At 41.2% G+C, this 20402-nt stretch overlaps 1 protein-coding gene across 2 annotated transcripts in view; it reads left to right on the top strand.

Moving 5' to 3' along the window:
- The window catches only part of PRICKLE1 (prickle planar cell polarity protein 1), a 65103-nt gene that overhangs the window by 11114 nt on the left and 33587 nt on the right, over window positions 1–20402 (top strand). The window contains exon 2 of one of the 2 annotated variants that reach the window (XM_085569442.1): window positions 18307–18438. The exons of the other annotated variant lie outside the window; for it this stretch is intronic. The gene's annotated coding sequence lies outside the window, so the exon portion shown is untranslated. The remainder of the gene's footprint in view (window positions 1–18306; window positions 18439–20402) is intronic. 2 annotated transcript variants of the gene reach the window in all.

Below are 20402 nucleotides of genomic sequence, written 5' to 3'. Positions count from 1 at the left end.
ATGAAACAAAGTAAATATCAGGAGGATGCACTGCAACACTTCTGTCTAAATTTGACTGCAGTATGTGCACAGCTTCGTCCAGCTATGAATTTTGTCCTTAAGAAACATTTTGGAAAACACCTGATCATGTGTGCACATGCTGCACTTGTACCACCATAGATGTACACCAGGCACACCTATGTAAGAGCCACATCTCCAAAGCTGAAATGTTTGTGTAGTTGTTAGGTGAATGCATGCTTTACTAGCATGGAGGGCAGAGCATACCAACCAGAGATGTACATGGTTATCAAGTCAGTGCTGTGACAGCTTTCTGCAGGAAGAATACTTGAGAAAAGTCACCATGAAAATGTATAGATGAAACTCATACAGAATTAATATACAGTCCTGGGTATTTTAACTTAAACACTTAAATATGGAGCTTAAGTTTTAACTACACTTCCGGCTCTGCAAAGAAAACCAGGGAAAATAACGGTGGTGGGGCTGGGAGGATAGCAGCCGAGGCTGGTCAGGCAAACACCGAGTACAGACTCAGATGGCAGAAGATGCCCTAGTTAACTGGTGGGTTATGGAAGGCTCAATTGTTGGGTTTAGGGCTCTGGCTGCTGTTAATGTCCAGTGTGGGCCTCGCAGTTCTGGTGGAAAAAAGGCCATGTGCTGTTATCTCCTTGCCAGGGGGAGGTGCAGTGGAGTTTGCAACCATGGAGTTGGTGTGACTTGTGACTGTGGCCTAATGTAGAGCTGAACAAAAAGTTGCTGAATTGTCATAGAATGGTTTGGGTTGGGAGGGACCTTAAAAATCATCTAGTTCCAACCCCCCTGCCATGGGCAGGGATAGCTCCCATTAGAATGGTTGCTCAAAGGCCCTTTCAGTCAGGTGTGGAACACTTCTGGGGATGAGACATCCACAGCTTTTCTGGACAACTTGCTTTGGTGTCTCACTAGCTTCACAATAATGGCTTTCTTCCTAATACATGCTGTAAAGCTACCCTCATTCATTACAAATCCAATATCCTTTGTCCTATCACTTATAGAAAGTCCCAGCTTTCTTGTAGGCACTGAAAGGCTGCTATAAGGTTTCCCTCAAGGATTCTCCATTCCAGGCTGAACAGCCCCAGCGCTCTAAGCCTATCATTGTAGAAGAGGTACTGCAGTCCTCTCGTTTTCCTGTCCTTCCTCTGGCATCTTGCCCATCTCCGGGGGGCCGGGCCCCTCTCCCCTCCGGGGGTCGGCCCCTTCCCTCCGCCGCCTTCCCTCAGCGCGGCACCGGCACTGGCGCGCGGCGATGCCCCGCCCGCGCCCGCCAGATGGCGCCCGTGCGCCGGCCGGCTGGATCCCGGCTGGATCCCGGCGCCTGCTGATCCCGGCTGGATCCCGGCGCCTGCTGATCCCGGCTGGATCCCGGCGCCTGCTGATCCCGGCTGGATCCCGGCGCCTGCTGATCTCGGGGCCCGGCTGGATCCCGGCGCCTGCTGATTCCGGCTGGATCCCGTGCGCCGGCCCGGCTGATCCCGGCTCCTGCTGATCCCGGCTGGATCCCGGTGCCTGCTGATCTCGGGGCCCGGCTGGATCCCGGCTCCTGCTGATTCCGGCTGGATCCCGGCGCCTGCTGATCCCGGCTGGATCCCGGCGCCTGCTGATCTCGGGGCCCGGCTGGATCCCGGCTCCTGCTGATTCCGGCTGGATCCCGGCGCCTGCTGATCCCGGCGCCTGCTGATCTCGGGGCCCGGCTGGATCCCGGCTCCTGCTGATTCCGGCTGGATCCCGTGCGCCGGCCCGGCTGATCCCGGCTCCTGCTGATCCCGGCTGGATCCCGGTGCCTGCTGATCTCGGGGCCCGGCTGATCCCGGCGCTGTGCGTGGCTGATCCCGGGAGATGATGTTAAGCCGCACTGCCGGGTGCGAGTGATGGAGGTGGCTCGTGCTTTTCTCCCTGTGCTTGTGGCACTGGGAGCACATCTGCCTAGCTGTGTTTTCAAGGCTGAAACTATTCCTTAGGCTTGTTTGCAGTGACATCAAAAGCAAAGCTTTTTAATTTCTCTCCACTTGCTTTATAGGAGTGATGTATAAATGGTTTTGGAGGATAGAGAACAACCTGTCCATGCAGAAAACCCAGAGAACTGGCTACTTTTTCTGTCCCTCTGCTTGCTTTGTTAATTTGCCAGTGTTCAAAATTATACCAAAACCTAAAGGACAAGGGAGCGAGCCTGTAGGTCCCAGCCCATATGCTAAAAGATCTGCATAGATGTTCATCTTTTGGCACGAGCATCTTGCTTCATGTCTTCTGTCAGGAGGAGATGGATGTGACTTTCTAGGTAGAGCTGGAGAAGAGGGACGTAGCCCTCTGGTTACCCCAGCTGGCTGAAGGATACAGAAGAATACCGTCAGACTGTGGCACTCCGTGCTTGGAGAGTGAGCTCTTCTTCCTCAGCAGGTTTTCTCTCCCCAGGAGAGCTTCTGGCAGGACGAGGATGTATGCTGCCTTTGCTTTGGTGCAGCTCCATAAACATGCAAGTGGTCTGAGCACGTAGGTGTAGGTTGAGGCAGGAGCCTCCTCACAGCCACTCCACAAACACCAGACAACAGAAGAAATCCAAGCACTTTGATGTGGTTCTCTAGGCCCCTGGTAAGCTGCCCAAACTAGTTTAACCAGGCCCAGAGGCAGAAGAGGTAGGAAGCAATGGGCTCAGCTGAATAGCCAAAGGAGTGCTTCCTTATCAGTGTCATTCCTGGGGAGCTTTTGCGCTGAAGTGAGCCTGTCCCGAAGGTACAGGAGTGAGATAGGCCTGCCTGAGACTGAAGGAGAAATGTATTTTCTTGTTAATTGTGAGGAGGCCATCCAGGATCAGTAACTGTTGGTTCTCCTTCTGAAGGAAGGATGGGCAGATGCTAAATTCAAGTTTCCAGAGTAATCCTGCTTGGGATGCAGGCTGTGGCAGTCACCACATCCCACTAATGACCTTGGAAGGAAAAACAGAGGTCACTTAGACTTCAGATGGACTGGGCCTTCAAACACAGTGTCCATATCTTTCTGTGGATTCAGGGTGACCATCAAATAAGGAAGGGATGTGACTCACCTGGCAAACAAGAAAGATTGACAGCCTGTGCAGCCTGCAGCTAGATTTGTAGATCAAAGTTGTCAAGCACCCTGAGGTGTGTGTGCTGAGCCCCTCCACCTCAATTAAGCTAGTGTAACAGCAGAAGAATGGATGAAATATTCAGTATTGAGAATTTTCTGTAGAAAAGAAAGGGGGAGGAATTGCTGGCACTGCAGAACTTGGGCATCTAGCCAACTTGACCAAAATATTCTTTAAAAATAAGATGGTTGTTTCTCAGAATTTTAGGCATGTGATTTGAGAGTTTTCAGCTAAATCCTTGTAAACATTATCCTGTTAGCATGAAGTGTTCGTGGCTTTATAGACTTTCTGATGGGGCTGTGAGACAGAGGTGCTACTAGTGAATCACCTGAATGGCAGGTGCTGAAGCTATTCTCAAATAGACCAGAAGGCTTTTTTTTTTTTTCCTTAATCTTCTACAAATACTGATTAGTGCTACAACAAACAAGACCTGTCTCCTTTTGTATCCATCTTCCCACAGGAGAAAGAAAACATTCTTTCGGGAGTGGTGGGGTTTGGTTTTTGGTGAGGTTTTTTTGGGGTTTTTTTTTGTTCTTTTTTCTTTTTTTTGATTCCTTGATTTCAGCCTTAGGAAGGGAAACCCTTGGTGGCAAATAATTGCATTAGGAACTAGCAGGATTGATTTAAATGATGAAATAGCCTTGTTCAGCAGTCAATTACTTAATTGTACAGTGGACTTTCTCAGCACTGCTTCCTGGTAATCATCCAAATCCTTCAGCTCTGATACCTGTAAACAATTAGCATTCTTCTACATGGGCTGCAAACACTTGATCAGTGTTTAACAGGATATTTGTGTGTGGAGCAGTTTAACCTCCTTAAGGAGTCTTCCTGTCCTCCTTCTGCCTTTCTCTTCCATGATGTTTCCTCCCAGTTACTGGTGTAGTCGATTTATATACAGATTCTAAATACAGCTGTTTATATGTGATGCTACTGTCTTCTCTGTCCTAAGAGCTGTAATTGCACAAAAAAGTCAGTTTTTAATTGTATATCTCTAGTCATCCTCTAATGTTCACACCTCCTTTTCAGTTTGTTACAGGGGTAAGCAGCTGATTGGAACATGATGTTCTTCTCTCTCATATGGGAAAAAATGAAGTGGTTCCTGAGCCTTCTGTGAGGTTCCTTTTATTGCTGTCCTCCTCTTGGGTTTGAACAGATTACAATGCTGCTTGCCTCTGGACTGGCCAAAAGTACGTGGAAGCAAGAATTACTATGAAATGTACATTACCCAGGATGTAGCTTGGCCATTCTGTGACATGGAGTTAGACCTGTGGGCTGAACCTCCTATAAGGTGTTATAATGGATTGAAAGTCAACGTATAATGAAAGACTCTTCAAAGTACATTTCTGAATCACAGGACATACTGATGTGGAATACATACAAATGAGAAAAGTCTGGGAACTACTTCTTAGCCAGTGGTGAAGGGTAAATAAGTAAAAACAACCCTCAGCTGAACAGTAAAAGTGGTTGACTCCTCTGTGGTTCTACAAAATGGAAGGTGTCCTAAACAACAGTTTTCTTTGAGTGAAGCATTGCCCAGCCCTGGTGCTAGTTTTAATGTGTGATGATGAGGCATGAAAATTGCCATGGAAAAGTTCTCTGTGCTGCAGTACTGCTTTGAAAAAGAAACAAGCCCCACATTTGTGGATGCTGTTGCATTAGCTTCCAGTTTTCATGAGGTAATCCACAGCCTGAATGATGTGTTTACAAAGAACTTTTTTTAAATGTACTGAAGTAGTAGAAACAATGTAGTGCATCTGAGATGGCAGTCCTTTGAACATCAGCTGCAGTTGAAGCACTTCAGCATTTGATGTGTGATGCTTGCAATTCTCTTGGTCTTCAGCAACCTGTGCAAGAAACTGACTTCAAGGATCAAAGTTATCCATATTTTACACCAAAAAATTGTGAATAACAACTAGCTAGCAATTTACACATCAGCAAGTATTTACTTATCAATAAATTTTTCTCCCTTCAGAAAAAGGGAGAAATGGAACTAGCTCTTAAGTTTTTGGTTTTTTTCTTATAATGATTAAGTTTCTTAATAACAATGCTTTGCAGAGATACTTTTATTTGGAACTTGGAATATGTAACTCTTACTGCAAGTACTACCTGTATGTTTTGTCTGAGTGACCATTTCTTATTAATTACAAAGCTAGAAGTAGATTGGGTTGATAAGACATAACCCTGAAGCTGCTTCCTGTACATGATCCTTAGTGTTTTTTAAATTCTTTTCTTATCACATCTAATCATGTCTGGCATCATGACACATGCCTTCAGGGGATGACAGGCTGTGGTCCTGTGGGATTTTTAAGTCTACTGGTGTAAATTTTAGGAAACTTCTATTGACTAGGTAACACTTTCAGCTTGTGGGTATCATGCTGTCTGTACCCTGGCATGTAAAGACTAGTACAGGAATACAAAACATTGACATCACAGGCAACAGTCTGAAGTTGATATTCCATAGTTCAATGTTTCTGCTGTGACCAGGGCAAGCTTAGATTTGGCAGGATTGTTAGCTCAAGGAAAGCCTAGTGAAGTAAATAAAATTTTAGTGTTTCTTCAGTCTTAAAGAATCCCTCTAAAAGGTAGACAGCTCTTGCCCTTCACTGAAGCCTGAACTAAATGTCAAAGAAACTTCTTGAAATAAGACCAAATGCACTGAAAAACAAGTGCATGGTGTTTTTGGTTTTTTCTGAAAGTTCAGGTAAGTTCACTGAAGGGCTGGTATTTCATCAGTGAGTACTGCTGGTAGCTGTCTCCACACAGCACCTCTTTGCACCATTTCTTGAAGTATCTCCTATCCCTTACTGCAGAATGTAAAGCTCTGAGCCACTACATAGGGTTTTTTGGGGCTTTTTGTGGTGTTTGGTTTTATTTTAATAGGACTGAATTCATTTAATGGACCAAGTTTGTAAATTTATCTTGTCAAGCCACCATATCATGCCTCAAGGCAGCACCTGAACAAAATGCTTCACACCAAGTGTAGTACCACTGGAAGCCTAGCTCATAAAGCAAAATGCAGATCTAAAACACTGGAAAAGGCCATCCTCTGTACCATGTCCAGCTCAGTTTCTTAACTCTTCTAAGCTGATGTTTCATGAAGGCAACTCCTGGGCAAATTCATCCCATATAAATAATCAGTTAACAACTCTGTACTGCTGCTGGCAGGTCTTTGGAAACTGCTCCTGTCAGACCAAAACAATGTCTAATCAACCATCTGTACACAAACGAGGCAAAAAAAGTAACTTTAAAAAAACCCATTGTTTTTCAATTTAGAGTTAATGCTTAAGCTGTATCTGTTCATCTGACTTGTTTTTGACTTGTTCAATAAAATGTTACTTCACTATTGCAATGGAATACTTGAAATTGTTGGAATAGAGTGATATTGACTAAGTTAGTATTGATTACTTTGGCACATTTACACAAGATTATTTATTCCATCAAAAGCACATTTTTCATCTATACTTTAAATTTTAAAGAATTGAAGAATGTCAGGTTATTTGTTCTTATCAGTAGAGTCTGTCAGGAGGACATTTAAGAAATTAAACTTCTTATGTAACAAGTCTCATTTCCATTTAACATATTGCATATATTCTTTCCTATTACTGGTTAACTTGGTCCATGCGTGGGTCTACTCTTCTCCCACTCAGTGTCTGGAGTCCTGGATGATTAGAGTGGTGAATACAGAAGGAAAATGGTACTCAGGGGAACACAGGAAGAATGCAAGAGGTAAAGAATCTGGAGAGACAGAGAAAGGAAAATAATTACCATATTTCTTTTTCAAACAGTTCCTCCTTTCATTTGAATAGTAAGAAGCTTATGGTGGCCCACTACAGCTGGTAATGAAATGGCAGTGTAGCTCTGCCCTGAGTGGGAGTTCTTCACTTCAAAGGATAACTTAAGTAGGGTGTTGTACTCATCAGGAGACAAAGTTATTGTATTAACAGTGCATGCACATCTCTACCACCTACTAATTTGCTTAGAAAAGCAAATACAAGGACATCATGCTCAAAAATGTTAAAAATTCATTTTAATGGAGAATGACAATGCTGTAGTGCTTGAAGTAGGTTCTCACCAAACTGAAGTAGCCGCTGCATTAGGTGAGAGAGTGTAATCACAGTTGTAAAACATCAGTCTTCACACCCACGGACCACTAGAATACTCAGGATTCACACTTATTTTTGTCAGGTCAAATGAATGCAAGTCCTGTAAGAGAGCTGATGCAGTTACTGTGTTACCCATGTAGGAGAAAATACAAGTGTACAATTTTCTAAAGTCATTCTGGTTGGAAATGACCTCTGAAGGTCAGTTGATCTAATCTTTCAGAGCAGGGTCAGCTGAATTCAGGCTACACCATGTCAGTGCAGCATTTGGATTTCTGCAGCATGCAGCAGGTCTCTGAATAAATAAACCAGTACGTCTGTGAATCGTATCTTTATAAATTTCATGTTCCAATTGGAAGAATGGGGATAGTAGAAAAATGCAGGTTTTTCCCTGCGTATACAGTTACTTTTTGAAGCTCCAGTACTGCATCATGATCAGTTGCAGAGTATGTTGACCTGTTTGACTGGCTGGCTTCATTCTTGGATGCCTGGTTGCTGAAATAGCTTCAGCAAGTGACTTAGTGGCACTTGAGTTACTGTATCTTCCAGTGCTATTAGATGGGATTAAGACTAAAGTAACCACTAAGTTGCTTTGCTTTTATTTTGAAAATACCTTGTAAAATATTAATTTTGAAGCTCTTTTCATTAAATATAGGCTTTGTGTTGCTGTTTAGAGATGTGATATAATTTGGGCTTTGTCATGTAAAAGCATCTTGCTTGTTATGTAGGAGAGCAGACCGTACTCATTCATGGCCCATGAACAGTCAGGGTTTTGTTGTTGAAATGTTTACAAGACCTCCAGGAAATTCTTCAGAAACAACTCCTTGTGAGTACCAGTCCAGGGTACTTCCAGAGGAATACATAAATAAAAGACAATTAAAATTTTAATCTTTTAAATCTACATGATATGAAATAAGGTTGAGAAACTGGTCATTCTGGATGAGTAGCAATCTTTCAGCAGAACTTGAACCTCTGAGTTTGTTTTGTTTTCATATTCAGTATGTTTGCATCATGCTATGTTGCAAGTAGCCAAAGTTGCATGTTTATACCCTTTCAGGCAAAATTTTTGAGTGTGGATTCCTTCCAGGTAATTTGGCAGTAAAGTTTGATAAGTCATAATAATGCTTAAGAAAACAACTCTGAATTTTTGAATGCTGAAAGATCTGTTCAGTGATTTAGTGGAAATTTGATTTGTGTTTGAGATTGTTGTGGAGGCTGTCATTTGATTCCTATTGGTTTTCTGTGCATCTGAGGATATTTAGGGAATTGTTCAAGGTATCTGAGCATGATAAGCCTATTGCCAGTGGGTGCTGGTGGCACTGGTAGGTGAGTTGGCCATGCAGGAAACACATGTCCTTCTAAGGAATTCCACTGCTCTGCACTGATGCTCAGATTCACACTCTAAAGAGACCATTGTATTTTCAGGGTTTTTTTTGTGTTACTGTCTAGCGTGTCAGTCTGTTAGTGTTCGGTCAGTGTTCTATGTAAGTAAAATTTCATTATTCTTTCTGTAAGCTATTAATCACTCTTAATTCTGTTTGTATAAAATATTTAGATACTTCAGCCATAAATGTCATTATATTATACTCTAAACCTCCAGCTAAGTTTGCTAACACAAATAGCTAATTCCTACCCAATGGAAATCTGTCTTGTGTTCATCCTTGCCTACCCCACTGTGCAACTGTGAGAGAAAAGTTCAGGGTGTCCCACTGAATGTGAAAGTGAAATCGCTCAACATGGATACAGCAATAATGACTTGAGAACTGCAAAGGGAAAAGTGGTCACAGAGAGCCTGGTTCCACTGGCTTAGAGCACTATTTAGATAAGTGCTACTGTGGTCTGCCTCTCCCCTTGTAGTGGCATTCCTGGTTGTCTAACCTCATGGTGAACTGGTTTAAAAAATCAAATCAACAGGAAATTTCACTTTTTTTTTTTTTTTGGCAGCATTATTTTTCTGCTTGTTTAAATTTCTGCACAGTTCCACCATGCAATCAGCTGAGTGCCAGTGCTAACACAGTGCCTGTAGTCAGTAAGGAAGAAAAAGGCAGAGTCCTGCACCACCCCAAACATAAATGGGTTTCAGTTCTGTCTTGAGTCCCCAGCTGTGTCATTCATGTGCATCTTGCTTTGCCTTGTTCTTCAGTTGAACCTACTTCTCTCCTTCAGCCCCATTTACATGGCTCACTTTTATGGCCTCACTAATAGTGAAAAGTTCCTGAGAAATGTTGGCATGCACTAAAATAGTTGGGACTTTTACTACCCATAGTTACTGTGCTTGGTGGTGAAAAGATTTTTGCACCACCTTTCCAAAGGGATTGGAACCTTTTGCCTGCCATTTCTGCATCAGCATGGCTGGTCATCCCTGGCCTCTTTGCCAAAAATTATTGCCATTCCCCAGTAGCAGTGGTGGAGTGTAGGGTGGATTGAGGAGGTTTCAGTCTAAACCAGGAATAGAATCACATATCTAAATCCAAATGGTAGGTAAAGAGTACATACTATGGGGGAAAAATGTGTATCATTTGGACCAGGATGAGGGCATTAATTAAAAAATCTGAGGTCTTCTATATGACAGACTTCTAAAAACATTTTTCTTGTAGATAAAATCTGAGAAGATTAGTCCCTAGTTCCTCTTTTTATAGACTGTGAGATGGAATTAATTCCAACTAAAAACAAACAAAAATTTGTATGTAACTAATTGTGTTTGGTTCTTAGTTTACCATCCAGTCTTCTGAGTCTTTCTCTAGGTTACTGTAACTTATTTTGGTTTGTAATTTTTTGGTTGTTATTTTGGTGGGGGATGTTTTGGTTTGATTTGGTTTGGTTTGGTTTTTAAGTACCAGGAAAAGATTCCAAAACTCGAGTTCACATTTTTCAAATGAAGGGGTTTGTGTGTCACACTTCTGTCATAGTGATCTTCATGCTGATAAGGAGAACAGTGGTAAGAGATTAAAGAACGCTTTACAGTAATTGTCAACCTCTGAAAATTTCTGGAATTTGCCAGATCTTGAATGCTAACTTAACTCTGCTACATAATTATGCTGTATGGTTTTGTAAAATCTCCTGATTTTCTGTTCTTAATTTGATTGCTTGGTCTCCATTGCACCCATGAGTGCAAACTCAGGTCAGGTGCTTATAAACAGCTACTTGTAAATATCAGGTGTACAAAGCAGAAAAAGGAAAAGGCTTAAAAAAAACCCCAAACAAACAACCCAAACAAAGCCACCAAACATTTTTGATGCATTCCTACTGTGTGTTCACTTCTCTGCTTTTAATGAGGACTTCAGAGGTGCCACATTTAAGGGCTTGTATAGTAGTGCTGTGCCAGATTATGTGATGCTGCCTCATTAAGTTTTACATGAGTAAATGGATCTTTGTGTTGTCAGAGAAGAGTTCCTTGATGAGGGGGCATCTTACAGAGTATTAAAGTTAATTGACTGTTATTTAAGAGATTGTGCTCTGACATGAATGTATATTTGTATAGATATTTGCATAAAATATTTTCTTGGTAGATCAGCTTTTTGATTTAATAGTTAAGTTATCAAAAACAATCATACAGTAAGTTCAACATGTTTTTAAATTGTGATTACAACTAAATCTTTTAAATATTAGTATATTGTTGCAGAGAGGAAGCGTCTGTAGTCCATTACTGTGGATCTCAAAAATTGGTGATGATAACCTTCACAAGTTTTTGAACTAAAGACTGATTAAACTTGATCCATGCAAGTTGTGGCTATGAAATACTTGGCAAAAATTGTTGGTTCATTATGTTCTAGTCCTAGGGAAGTGGGATCCTGGATGCAGCTGTGTGCTAAGTAGGCCACATCATGCTTTAGCAAAGAAGCCAAGAATACAATGTACAGAAATAAGTTCATTTGAGGTGTTACCTATAAGTGACAAATTTAATTTAATTTTAATTTAATTTAACTGATAAATGGATGTTAAAACTACATTGCCAGCAATCTGTGCTCTCCTTACTGTGGCTAAATTTTCCTGTGTATTCTTGTAAATGGAGATCTTAGAAGAAAAAATAAAAAGTCATCAGATCAATTAATGCAATTAAAAAACACAGAACAGGCCATGCATCTTCACACAGCCCATTGAAATGCTACATAATCTCTTCTACTGTTATCACTACGTGCAGAAAGTCTGGATGTTTAGAAAAAAAATGGTTGAAGAAGAGAGCAGGCAAGGAGTGGAAAATAAAGTTGTCAGATCCTCCAGCTGCAGTAAAAAGCAAACTCAAATGCTAGTTGCTGAGGTTTCTACAGCACTTGGCTAATAATGCGTCATCTTGCTATATTCTTGATTTTGAGCAGCTATTGTGTTAAAGTGTGGGTCCTGGCTGTCAAAGTCTTTCCCACTTTCTGTGTCCAGGAATGGCTGGAGCTCTGAGAGAACAGATTGTCTGGCTCCTTTTTTTTTTTTTTTTTTTTTTTAAGCCAACCTTGTTTCCAATCTGGTCTGAATGCAATCAGTTATCTGTAGATAGCAAGCAGTGACTGGCTATGAATAATGTCTGTGTTACTTAGAGGTGACATCTGTGACTTGCCAGACTGCCTACGTGAAATGCCTCCAATGATCTCGCTGTTGCTCACCCACCCATGTAGGAGGGGACAGCGGCCTTAGTGCAGGACCAGAGTGCTCTGCTCCACTCTGTTGACCTAGGTCATGCACTACTCTAGCCTGAGATCCCAAATCCTGGTATATCTGATCCACTTTTAAATGGCACCAAGGCTGGAGTGGGGCCACATGCCACCCCTGTTGCTAATGTCTGTGCCCTCTTCTGCTATTGTACAAGTGGTAGTACACAGGCAAACCAGGACTTCAGAAACCCTGTGTTCTGACACTTCTTCAGAACATTTCCTTTTCTGAAAAAGCTTATGTGTTGAGCTTGAGTCATGAGGATTTTGCACAGAAAGCTGAATTTTCACTTCAAGGGTCAAAATGAAAATCTTGTGAAAGTGATAATATGAACAGTATATCAGCCTGGTGGTGGCTGAAGAGTATATTTTAAGAGACTTCTGAGCTTCCTCTGCCTCTAAGAAGGGAACAGAAGGATATTTGCTCAACTGTAATTAAAAGGATCTAAAAGGTTGTAGTTCCTCTGAAGTGTGGGTATACCTAGTGCAGTATAAAATAAAGTCTGATTCAAAGGGCTGCAGTTGCTAACTGCTTGCACTTACAGCCTAGAGAAAATACTGATGACAGATTGCTCTCACTGCCATGGCAAGTTCTTTATCCCACTATATTTCATTATGCTGTTAGACTTGAGCGTAGTGAGCATGCATCTTTTCCTACATGCCCCGAAGTGTGTGCAGTGTTTGTACTGTTTATGTTCGCAGGCGGGTCAGTGTTTGCAACCATTCAGAAGAGATGGAAATACTCTTTTTAGGAGGGAAGAAAACTAACAAGGAAAGTTAATTGAACAAAATGCACTTATTTATCAGTAACCTCTCACATCTGTTAGCTGGTCCCGAGTGTTGATTTAACAAGGAATCTAGAGATATGCTTAAGTACAGAAGAATACTTGTTTGCTATGCTCAACTTTCTTCTTGGCTGGTAGAAAGGAAAATTACTCTCACATATAAGCTGTAGTATGTTGTGCAGAGAAGTTGTTTTAGAAAGAGTGTTAATAGTGAATTCTGTCTTAGGAGCAATAACTACAGCTTTGAAACCTACTGAAGCAAATTACTGAATGCTGTCTCAGAGCATTATTTTGAGTTGGACTTGATGATTGTTGTGGGTCACTACTGAGGCAGGATATTCTATGATTTTTTTTGAAGCAAATCCACATCACACGATACTTAGAAACTCAATTAGGGTTAAACTCATCAACACCAAATAAAGGATGTTTTGATCTTTTTATCTCAGTTCCTGTTGAGTTGGGTGTAATTAAAATACCTTATAGTTTGGGTCATGTTGACTTAATCCTGAACAAGATCTCCAAAGCATAACTATTACTTGCTTGTATCAATTGATAGTGAAAAGTTAAGGTAACTGAATTTAGTTATGCCTAAGGAAATCAGACAGGGTTGCAGATAAGGATGCCTCACAGTTCTGACCAAGTTTGTGTGTGATTTGTCTCCTGGACCCTGGATGTTTTTTGGCACTTCTGTTATGGACAAATGAATAAAGCTTTGCTGCTGTCAAGCCAGCAGGAGAGGCTTTGGGCTTGCTGTTAACTTTACATCTGTACTCTCCAAAAACCTAGTAGCAAACAGGATGGGTTGTTCTCCATCATCTGTGTAGTTATGGACTGGCTGATTTGAGGAACTATGGTATACTGATATGAAGACTATCCTTTGAAACCAACCCTTGAATCTGCACACAGGTGTTCTCTTGCAGTGGATGAATGACTTGTTCACACATGTTAAGGTGTGTATTTACAGAAGTTCTGTTTCCTGTGTAGCCAGGAGATGGCTCCCTAGCCATTCCCAAAACACATCAAGATTTCTGAAGCCAGAGATAACTGGTATTCTTGGGGAGAAATGCATTTAAAAATTGGCATTTTATGCATCTGTTTCATGAGTTGCAGGATAACTGCAGGGAAAAACTTGAATGGGAAGGAATTCTGAACAGAATTACAGTAAGAAAAATGGATGTATACTGACATGCTTGACTGTAATTGGAGATCTGTTTGTAGCAGGTCAAGATAAAGGCTTTACAATGACCAGAACCTGGCTAGAAAACCCTGGCAAGCAGTCACAGCATTGTCTGGCTGCTACAAACACAGCCTTTGGGCTGAAGCATAAGCAGCTGTGAAGCATGGTTTTCTTATTTCTTTACAAGTGTTGTTATACCTAGTAACTGCTTCCACTGATCTTAAAATAAAATAAAATAATACTGGTACATGTTGAGTGGCCTCACACTGTTAAGCCACTGATATTTCAGCCTGTGTCAGTCACAAGAAGAAATGGGAGGGCTGCTGACACAGTCTTGGTACTTAGCGGTCTAGTACAATATACTGGGACGCAAGAGATGTGAATAAACACAGACTATTTTACTAAATTGCAACACCAAGGCAAATACTTGGGAACACCCATCAAGAGCAGTTGCTCTCTGCTGCAAAAAGTGAGGAGAGCACATGTTGAGAATCTTATGTGCTGCACTGAGAGAAATACCATGTGAAGGAAGTGTTAGGTGTTTCTAGATTTTTTAGTTAAAGAACTCGGCTAAAAGAGCAGATGCACTCTGAACATGAGTTGTATTTTTGACCTATTAATGCAGGTGGTAAGGATTATAATTAATACTGTTGTATCATCTAAATGTGCACAAATGAATCCTTGATGATTAGGTCATGTGAAGTAACTACTGAGTATCTTGTCTACCGATGTAGCTTCTTAGGTCAAAGAAAACAGTGTTTTTCTCATGGGCAGTAAGTTATTAACAGTTGCTTTTTTCCTACAGTCAAATGAAAACCGGGTACTTGGGCAGTATAAAGCTCTTTATTGTTCTTGTGGTGTCTTCTCGGTTGCATTGTAGATTACTTACTGAATTTAGACACACATTGATGAGTCTGTACAGTATTCACCAAATATAGGTCTCTTAAGGTAGAAGATTTTAATCTAATTGTACTCTTTGATAACAAATGTTGCTAAGACTTCAAATAAGCAAACATTACTGAAAAAGGAGGAAACTGCAATTTCCAGCTAATAAATAAACATTATTATTGTCCCAGCTTCTAGATAGCTGGATTTCTCTGTGAGTTTTCACTATGGTTGCTTTTGTTCATATATTTGCTTTTCTTTTTCCCCATTGGTTTTGTGGAACTGAGTAGCTTTTGGGTGCACAAGGCTGACTTCTTCAGATGTGTTGTTGTTGAGGTTTCTTTACCTGATATTTAAATATTTGTATAATAATACTCAAATATTTCTGACCAGTTATAAAATCTGTATGGCTGAATGGTCTTGTGTAAATGTTTTGCAGTGTGACAACATACAAAGGGAGTAGAGGGAGCTGTGTCGAAGATCAGTGGTTTTTTAGATTCTGGGGTCCAAGTTCTGCTGGGCAAGACTAGGCTATTTTAAAAGGTTTGGAGAACTGGCTGTTTTGCTGTAAAATACCACTGGCTGTTTACTCGAGGCACTGGTGTGAACGGATCCAAATGCATTTCTATACAAAGAAGTATAACTGCAATTATCCTTTTTTTTAGATGTTTATGAAGCCAGAGGCTGAACATAGGAAAGTTAATTTTGAAATGCAGATCTCAACTTGGGCTGTACATATTTTGATCAACAAGTTACAAAAGAGAATGAAAAGCGCTGATTTTTTTAACCCTTGAGTATCTGTGAGGTTCCTCTGTACAGGGAACATCTTTGTCTTATATTTTCAGAGCTGGTTTACAATTGTACAAATACTTTCCCACTAAGAAAAGTAATTGTATTTGATTTTCCCCCCACCCTCTTTAATCCTTGTACTTTTTATAGCTTGAAAGTAGGATGGTTTGACAGCTGCCTCATGAGCAGCTGAAATATCTTTATTGCCACTCATCTTGGAGAAGGGTGGAATAAGCAGGTGGGGAACGAATATTTACTACAATTGTGTAAAGAGAAGTTATTCCAGACTCTTGGCACATCTAAAATCAGGAGGATCTAGAAAGCAGACTTGAGCTTTTTGTGATTCTTTGATTTACTTCTTCTAAGTCTTCTAAATCTATGAGAATTAATTTGGGGCTTTTAGTGCAGCACTGTGAAATAGAAGGTTTGCATTAGTAAGCCCTTCACTTCTGATGCACAACAGCTGGTTGTTGAACACATAATTTTGCAAAAGTTAAAGTAAGTGATTTAAGAAAGAAGCTTTTGCTTCTAACTTGTGCATGCATGTAATTAGTAGTTTTAAACTTTTCCATCTGCATGATTGTTCTTTTGCATTCCATAAGTCTTCAAGAACAGGTTTAATTACCTAATTAAGGCTATAGTTAATATTTCCTGTGGAACATTTTAATTACTAATAAAATCTGAGGTGAAGTATTTAATGTTGAAGAAGGTTTGTTCTGAGATTTTGCAGCTATTTATGCTGGTGTAACTTAGTAAATGTTTCCATATGAAACCCTAAGGAGTGGGAACACTTATTTACATATATCCACCCACAGGAGCAACTCCTCTAAAGGTAGCCTGCAGAAGACATTTTTGAAGGTGCTCTCAAGCCACCTTTGCTTTGTACCTCTAAGTAGGAGGCCTAGACTTCGTTGCAGTTAAGTGGTATGAATTTTTTAAATAATTGTTTCTTGTATGTGTATCGGATTAGTTACCTACCTCGACAGACTGGTGGTCAGCTTCTCCACAGCATGTGGTTTTGAAGGTTTGCAAGGTACAGGACAACAAAGGGAATTACTTCAAAATTTACATCCCTGTAGTATTACAAGGTGTTAAATTAGTTCTTTAATGATTAAAAGGAAATTCTCCATTTAATACATCAGATTTTTCTTTGTGATGTGAAAATATTAGAGAAAATACCTACTTAGACTTTCTCTAAGTCCTGGATTCTCAAAAATATTGCTCTTTTGAATTAAATGTTGAAATCTGGGGGCAGATTGACTATATTTTTATTTGGTCCTTCAGATTTTATTTTTTTCAAGAAGGCATTTTATGTGAGAAGATACTCTCTTCTCTATCCCTCAACTGTCAAGAAAATGCAAGACAAAACCTGTATTTTTCCAGCTGTTTTTTCAACAAAAGCAACAAAAAGCAGATAATCCTATGTGTATGGCAATGGCTCAAGATCTAATGCTTGTACAGTTCACCTGAGTTTTCTGTTAGCCAAGACCTGAAGTTTTAGTGTGAAAAAGATTTGCAAGTAAGAAAAACTTATTTGGAAAAGAACACTATAAAGATACAAGTCCACAGACTGCTTTTGTGGAGGAAGCCACATTCTCCTTTCTACAGGAGAGAAAGTGAAACAGATGGACCAAGTGGTTTGGCAGAAGCAGAAAGTTTTATTGTTGGAAAGGATTCGAGTTTAGGAATTTTGGTTTAGTGGCTTGCACACACCCTTCTGACTAAGTACTAATTAATTTTTTTTAATAAGGATGTGGTTTGAGATCCTGAATTTCTTGAGGGGTTTTGTTGAGAGGTAGGGGAGGTAGTCTTTCTTGACAATTTAATTCATATGTTCTTTATGCTGTGCATGGAAATGCAGCACAGACAAGGCTCCAAAGATGAGCTCCAGAAATGTCTCTCTTGCTGGGGAGAAAAATGTCCATGATTTGCCCTAGTGAAGTGAAATGTGGTCACAGATACGTGTTTGCATTCAGGCTTTCCAGTGACAGGAGGAGTTGTGGTGGAAACAAACCAGATTTTCATGCCACTTCCCAGAAGACGTGTGAGCCTCTTTTGGGACTGGCAATGAGAGAGGTTAACCTATTTCTTCTCTGTCAGTGAAGCTTTATGAAATATACGTTCTGTGGATAGTTCTTGTTCTCAGTGGATTTCTTTCTCCTTCAGCAGTCCATGTCTGGCTCAGGGCCCTGGCGTGCAGCAGATCAGGTGGATGGAAGAGATGTGTCACCTGGCTATTAGGCTAGCACTTTAGGAAAAGCAGTCGTGGCTTTACACAAAATATAGCATAGCTATTCAGGCTCTAGCATAGAATGAAATGAAGGAAAAAATCCCCAGCAATTTCAGGCTTGTTAAGCTTGTTGGGGATTTCAAGTTATTTCAGGGCAAATGCCTCTTGTACCCACACAAATAATTAAGAAAGTTCTGAAGTCAGTTTGCATTAATTACTCTGGAAACAAATTTTACTGAATACAAAATGAATTATTCCACCATAAGATAGATGGAGGTACTTCTTAGAATAAACTACTTTGCATCTTTTAGCTGTCAGTGTGCTCTTTAAATTGTGCTATTACTTGCTTGTATCAACCTGTCTACTGTTGTGTCCTTAAGTGCTCTGGAATCATCACACTTGCTTTTAGCCTTGCCTGTGTGAGTGTATCCATACATATACATACATGTAGTGTGTATCTTGTTTGTAAGTAGAGATAGCACCTGCAGCCCAGCCTGTCTTCATTGTAGCTCTGTTCTCTGCTTCCCTGTTGTTTTGCTTCAAGATTTTTCCCTTCCTGCCCTTCAGAGTCCTGTCCTGAGAGTAGCAACCAAACTGCTGAGAGAGAGAGTATCTGGATCAGTACTGCAGTGAAGTTGTCACAACTGAGATGGCCCTGGAGAGAGAAATCCCCAGGCCTGTATTGGATCGCTTCAGATGGTAAGACAGATCCTCCTTTTTGCCAAGCAGACTACCATGGATATTTTTGACATCAGAAAAATAGCTGAAACCTGAAGCTCCTTTAAGATCTTAAGCAGAAAAAGATCTGATGCAAAATCCAGTTGTAGTGCTGGGCATCCGTATTCCTGGGCGGAGAAGTGAGCAGGAGATGCTGGGCTAAGAGTAAAGCAGACTGCATTCTGAACTGAGCATCCTCTCTAACCATGGTTTACTATGGCATTCTGGCTTGCTCTTCCAAAAACTCTGCCTTTTTGGGAAAGGTGGCTCTGTACCAGCAGTGTCCTTGCTGCAAGGGCAGCCTCTGAAAGTGCAGATGCTGTTACTGAGCCTGCTCCTGGTGTCCCTTTCCCCTTCCCTGGGATCTCCTGGCACTGCTGGAGTCTAGTGGACCAAGATCCAGTTTCAAACAGCCTTCAGTGCATGGTCGGTCCTCTCATCCCAGTACTTTTCTTTCACTATAAGCAGTTCCAGTGATTTATGTGGCTTAATGGAAGTTGTCTTCTGTTACCTTTCCTTTTCCTTCCCTGCTCTGCAGAGCAGTGCCTCGTGTTTTGGCCCAAGGCAATGGGCCTCCTAAGCAGCTTTCCTCCCAATTTCTGAGTCCCAGCTCAATCTGCTGTGTTGTTGTTGGCCATTTCCCAGCATTGCCAGTGCTGACTATGCTGCTTATTTATCCCATTGGATGTTGTTAAAATAAAGCTTCAGTGTAATTTTTAGCCTATTTGGTAGATGAATGCTGTTTGTACCTAAGCTCTCATAGTTTCACTGATATTCAGAGATTCAGCTGAAAGTAACAATCCTTTCTACATTCTGTCAAGTATTGAGGTAGTATCTGAAACTCACCCTTAAACAGCTTTGCACTTAGAGCATTTCTCTTTGGAATGTTTTTTTTCCTTGATGATCTGATTCCAGGCTGTTGGTGTTAGCTCTCCTGTTCACCTGAATCACCCCTTCTGCTCCTAGGTATCGCAGCTCCTTGTTAGGATGGGAGATGAGGATCAGGAAGGCGATTGGTTGTTAAATCTCTTCCCATCCTTCAGCTGGCAGGGAGATGGTGATTCATCCTGTCAGCTTTCACTTGGAGCATTTCTAGGCCCCAGATGTGTGTTCTCAGCATTCCCAGATTGGCTCTACTGCCTTGGAAGCAGAAGTTGTGGGGGAATGCAAGAGACTTCCAATTTTAGCGGCATAAGAGCTATGTAAATGCAGCTATATCATTGCCGGGCCAAGCTGGATATCCAGCTGCACTGCATCATGTGGCTTTATGAGCCTGTGTCTCCACCAGCTCATGAGTCTCTGTTTCTGATCTGTTTCTTGGTGTCGGCACGCACGTCTTTGCAGATGTGTGAGCTCAAGGGCCCAGCCTGAGACGGCTGTAATTCTTTATCTTACCATTTCAAGCACTGGCTCTTGAGCTGTCATTGGCAGGGAGCCCAGCAGCCATATGGCCAAGGGCATATTGCCCAATGCTGAATTCACTGACTCCATTTGGAGTCATATCTAAGTTTTGAACCCTCCAAACTTCTGGATGGACTAGCATGTTCTTCCACGTTGGAGCACTCTCACCGGAAACAACTGGGCAACTGTGATACTTAAAATACAAAAGAGGATTTTAAACCTTTTTCTTACCAACCCCTTGAAGTTAACTCTCCAGGAGGACTTTTCTTAGGATGGCTTAGAATATGATAAGCAACATGAGCAAACCCAAAAGGGTGATGAAGGAGTGACTTAAGACATAATAACATTAATGAAGAGATTGGATCTTCTAGATCAGTAGTAACTGTTTCAGAAAACCTAGTCCAGCAGTTTCTGATAAAACTTTACATACTGAATCTTGCTTTCATTGGCTCCCAGGTCTGTCCTGGATTGCTTGTGTGTTACACTCTAAAGTTAGGCATGTGGTATTTTTAATAAATGCTTATTCCGGTATCTTGGTCTAATGA

This window comes from Lonchura striata, chromosome 1A, assembly GCF_050655825.1.
Source record: "Lonchura striata isolate lonStrDom1 chromosome 1A, ASM5065582v1, whole genome shotgun sequence".
Classification (NCBI taxonomy): Eukaryota; Metazoa; Chordata; class Aves; order Passeriformes; family Estrildidae; genus Lonchura; species Lonchura striata.
Note: the sequence above shows the minus strand (reverse complement) of the source record. Positions and strands in the feature narration are given on the sequence as shown.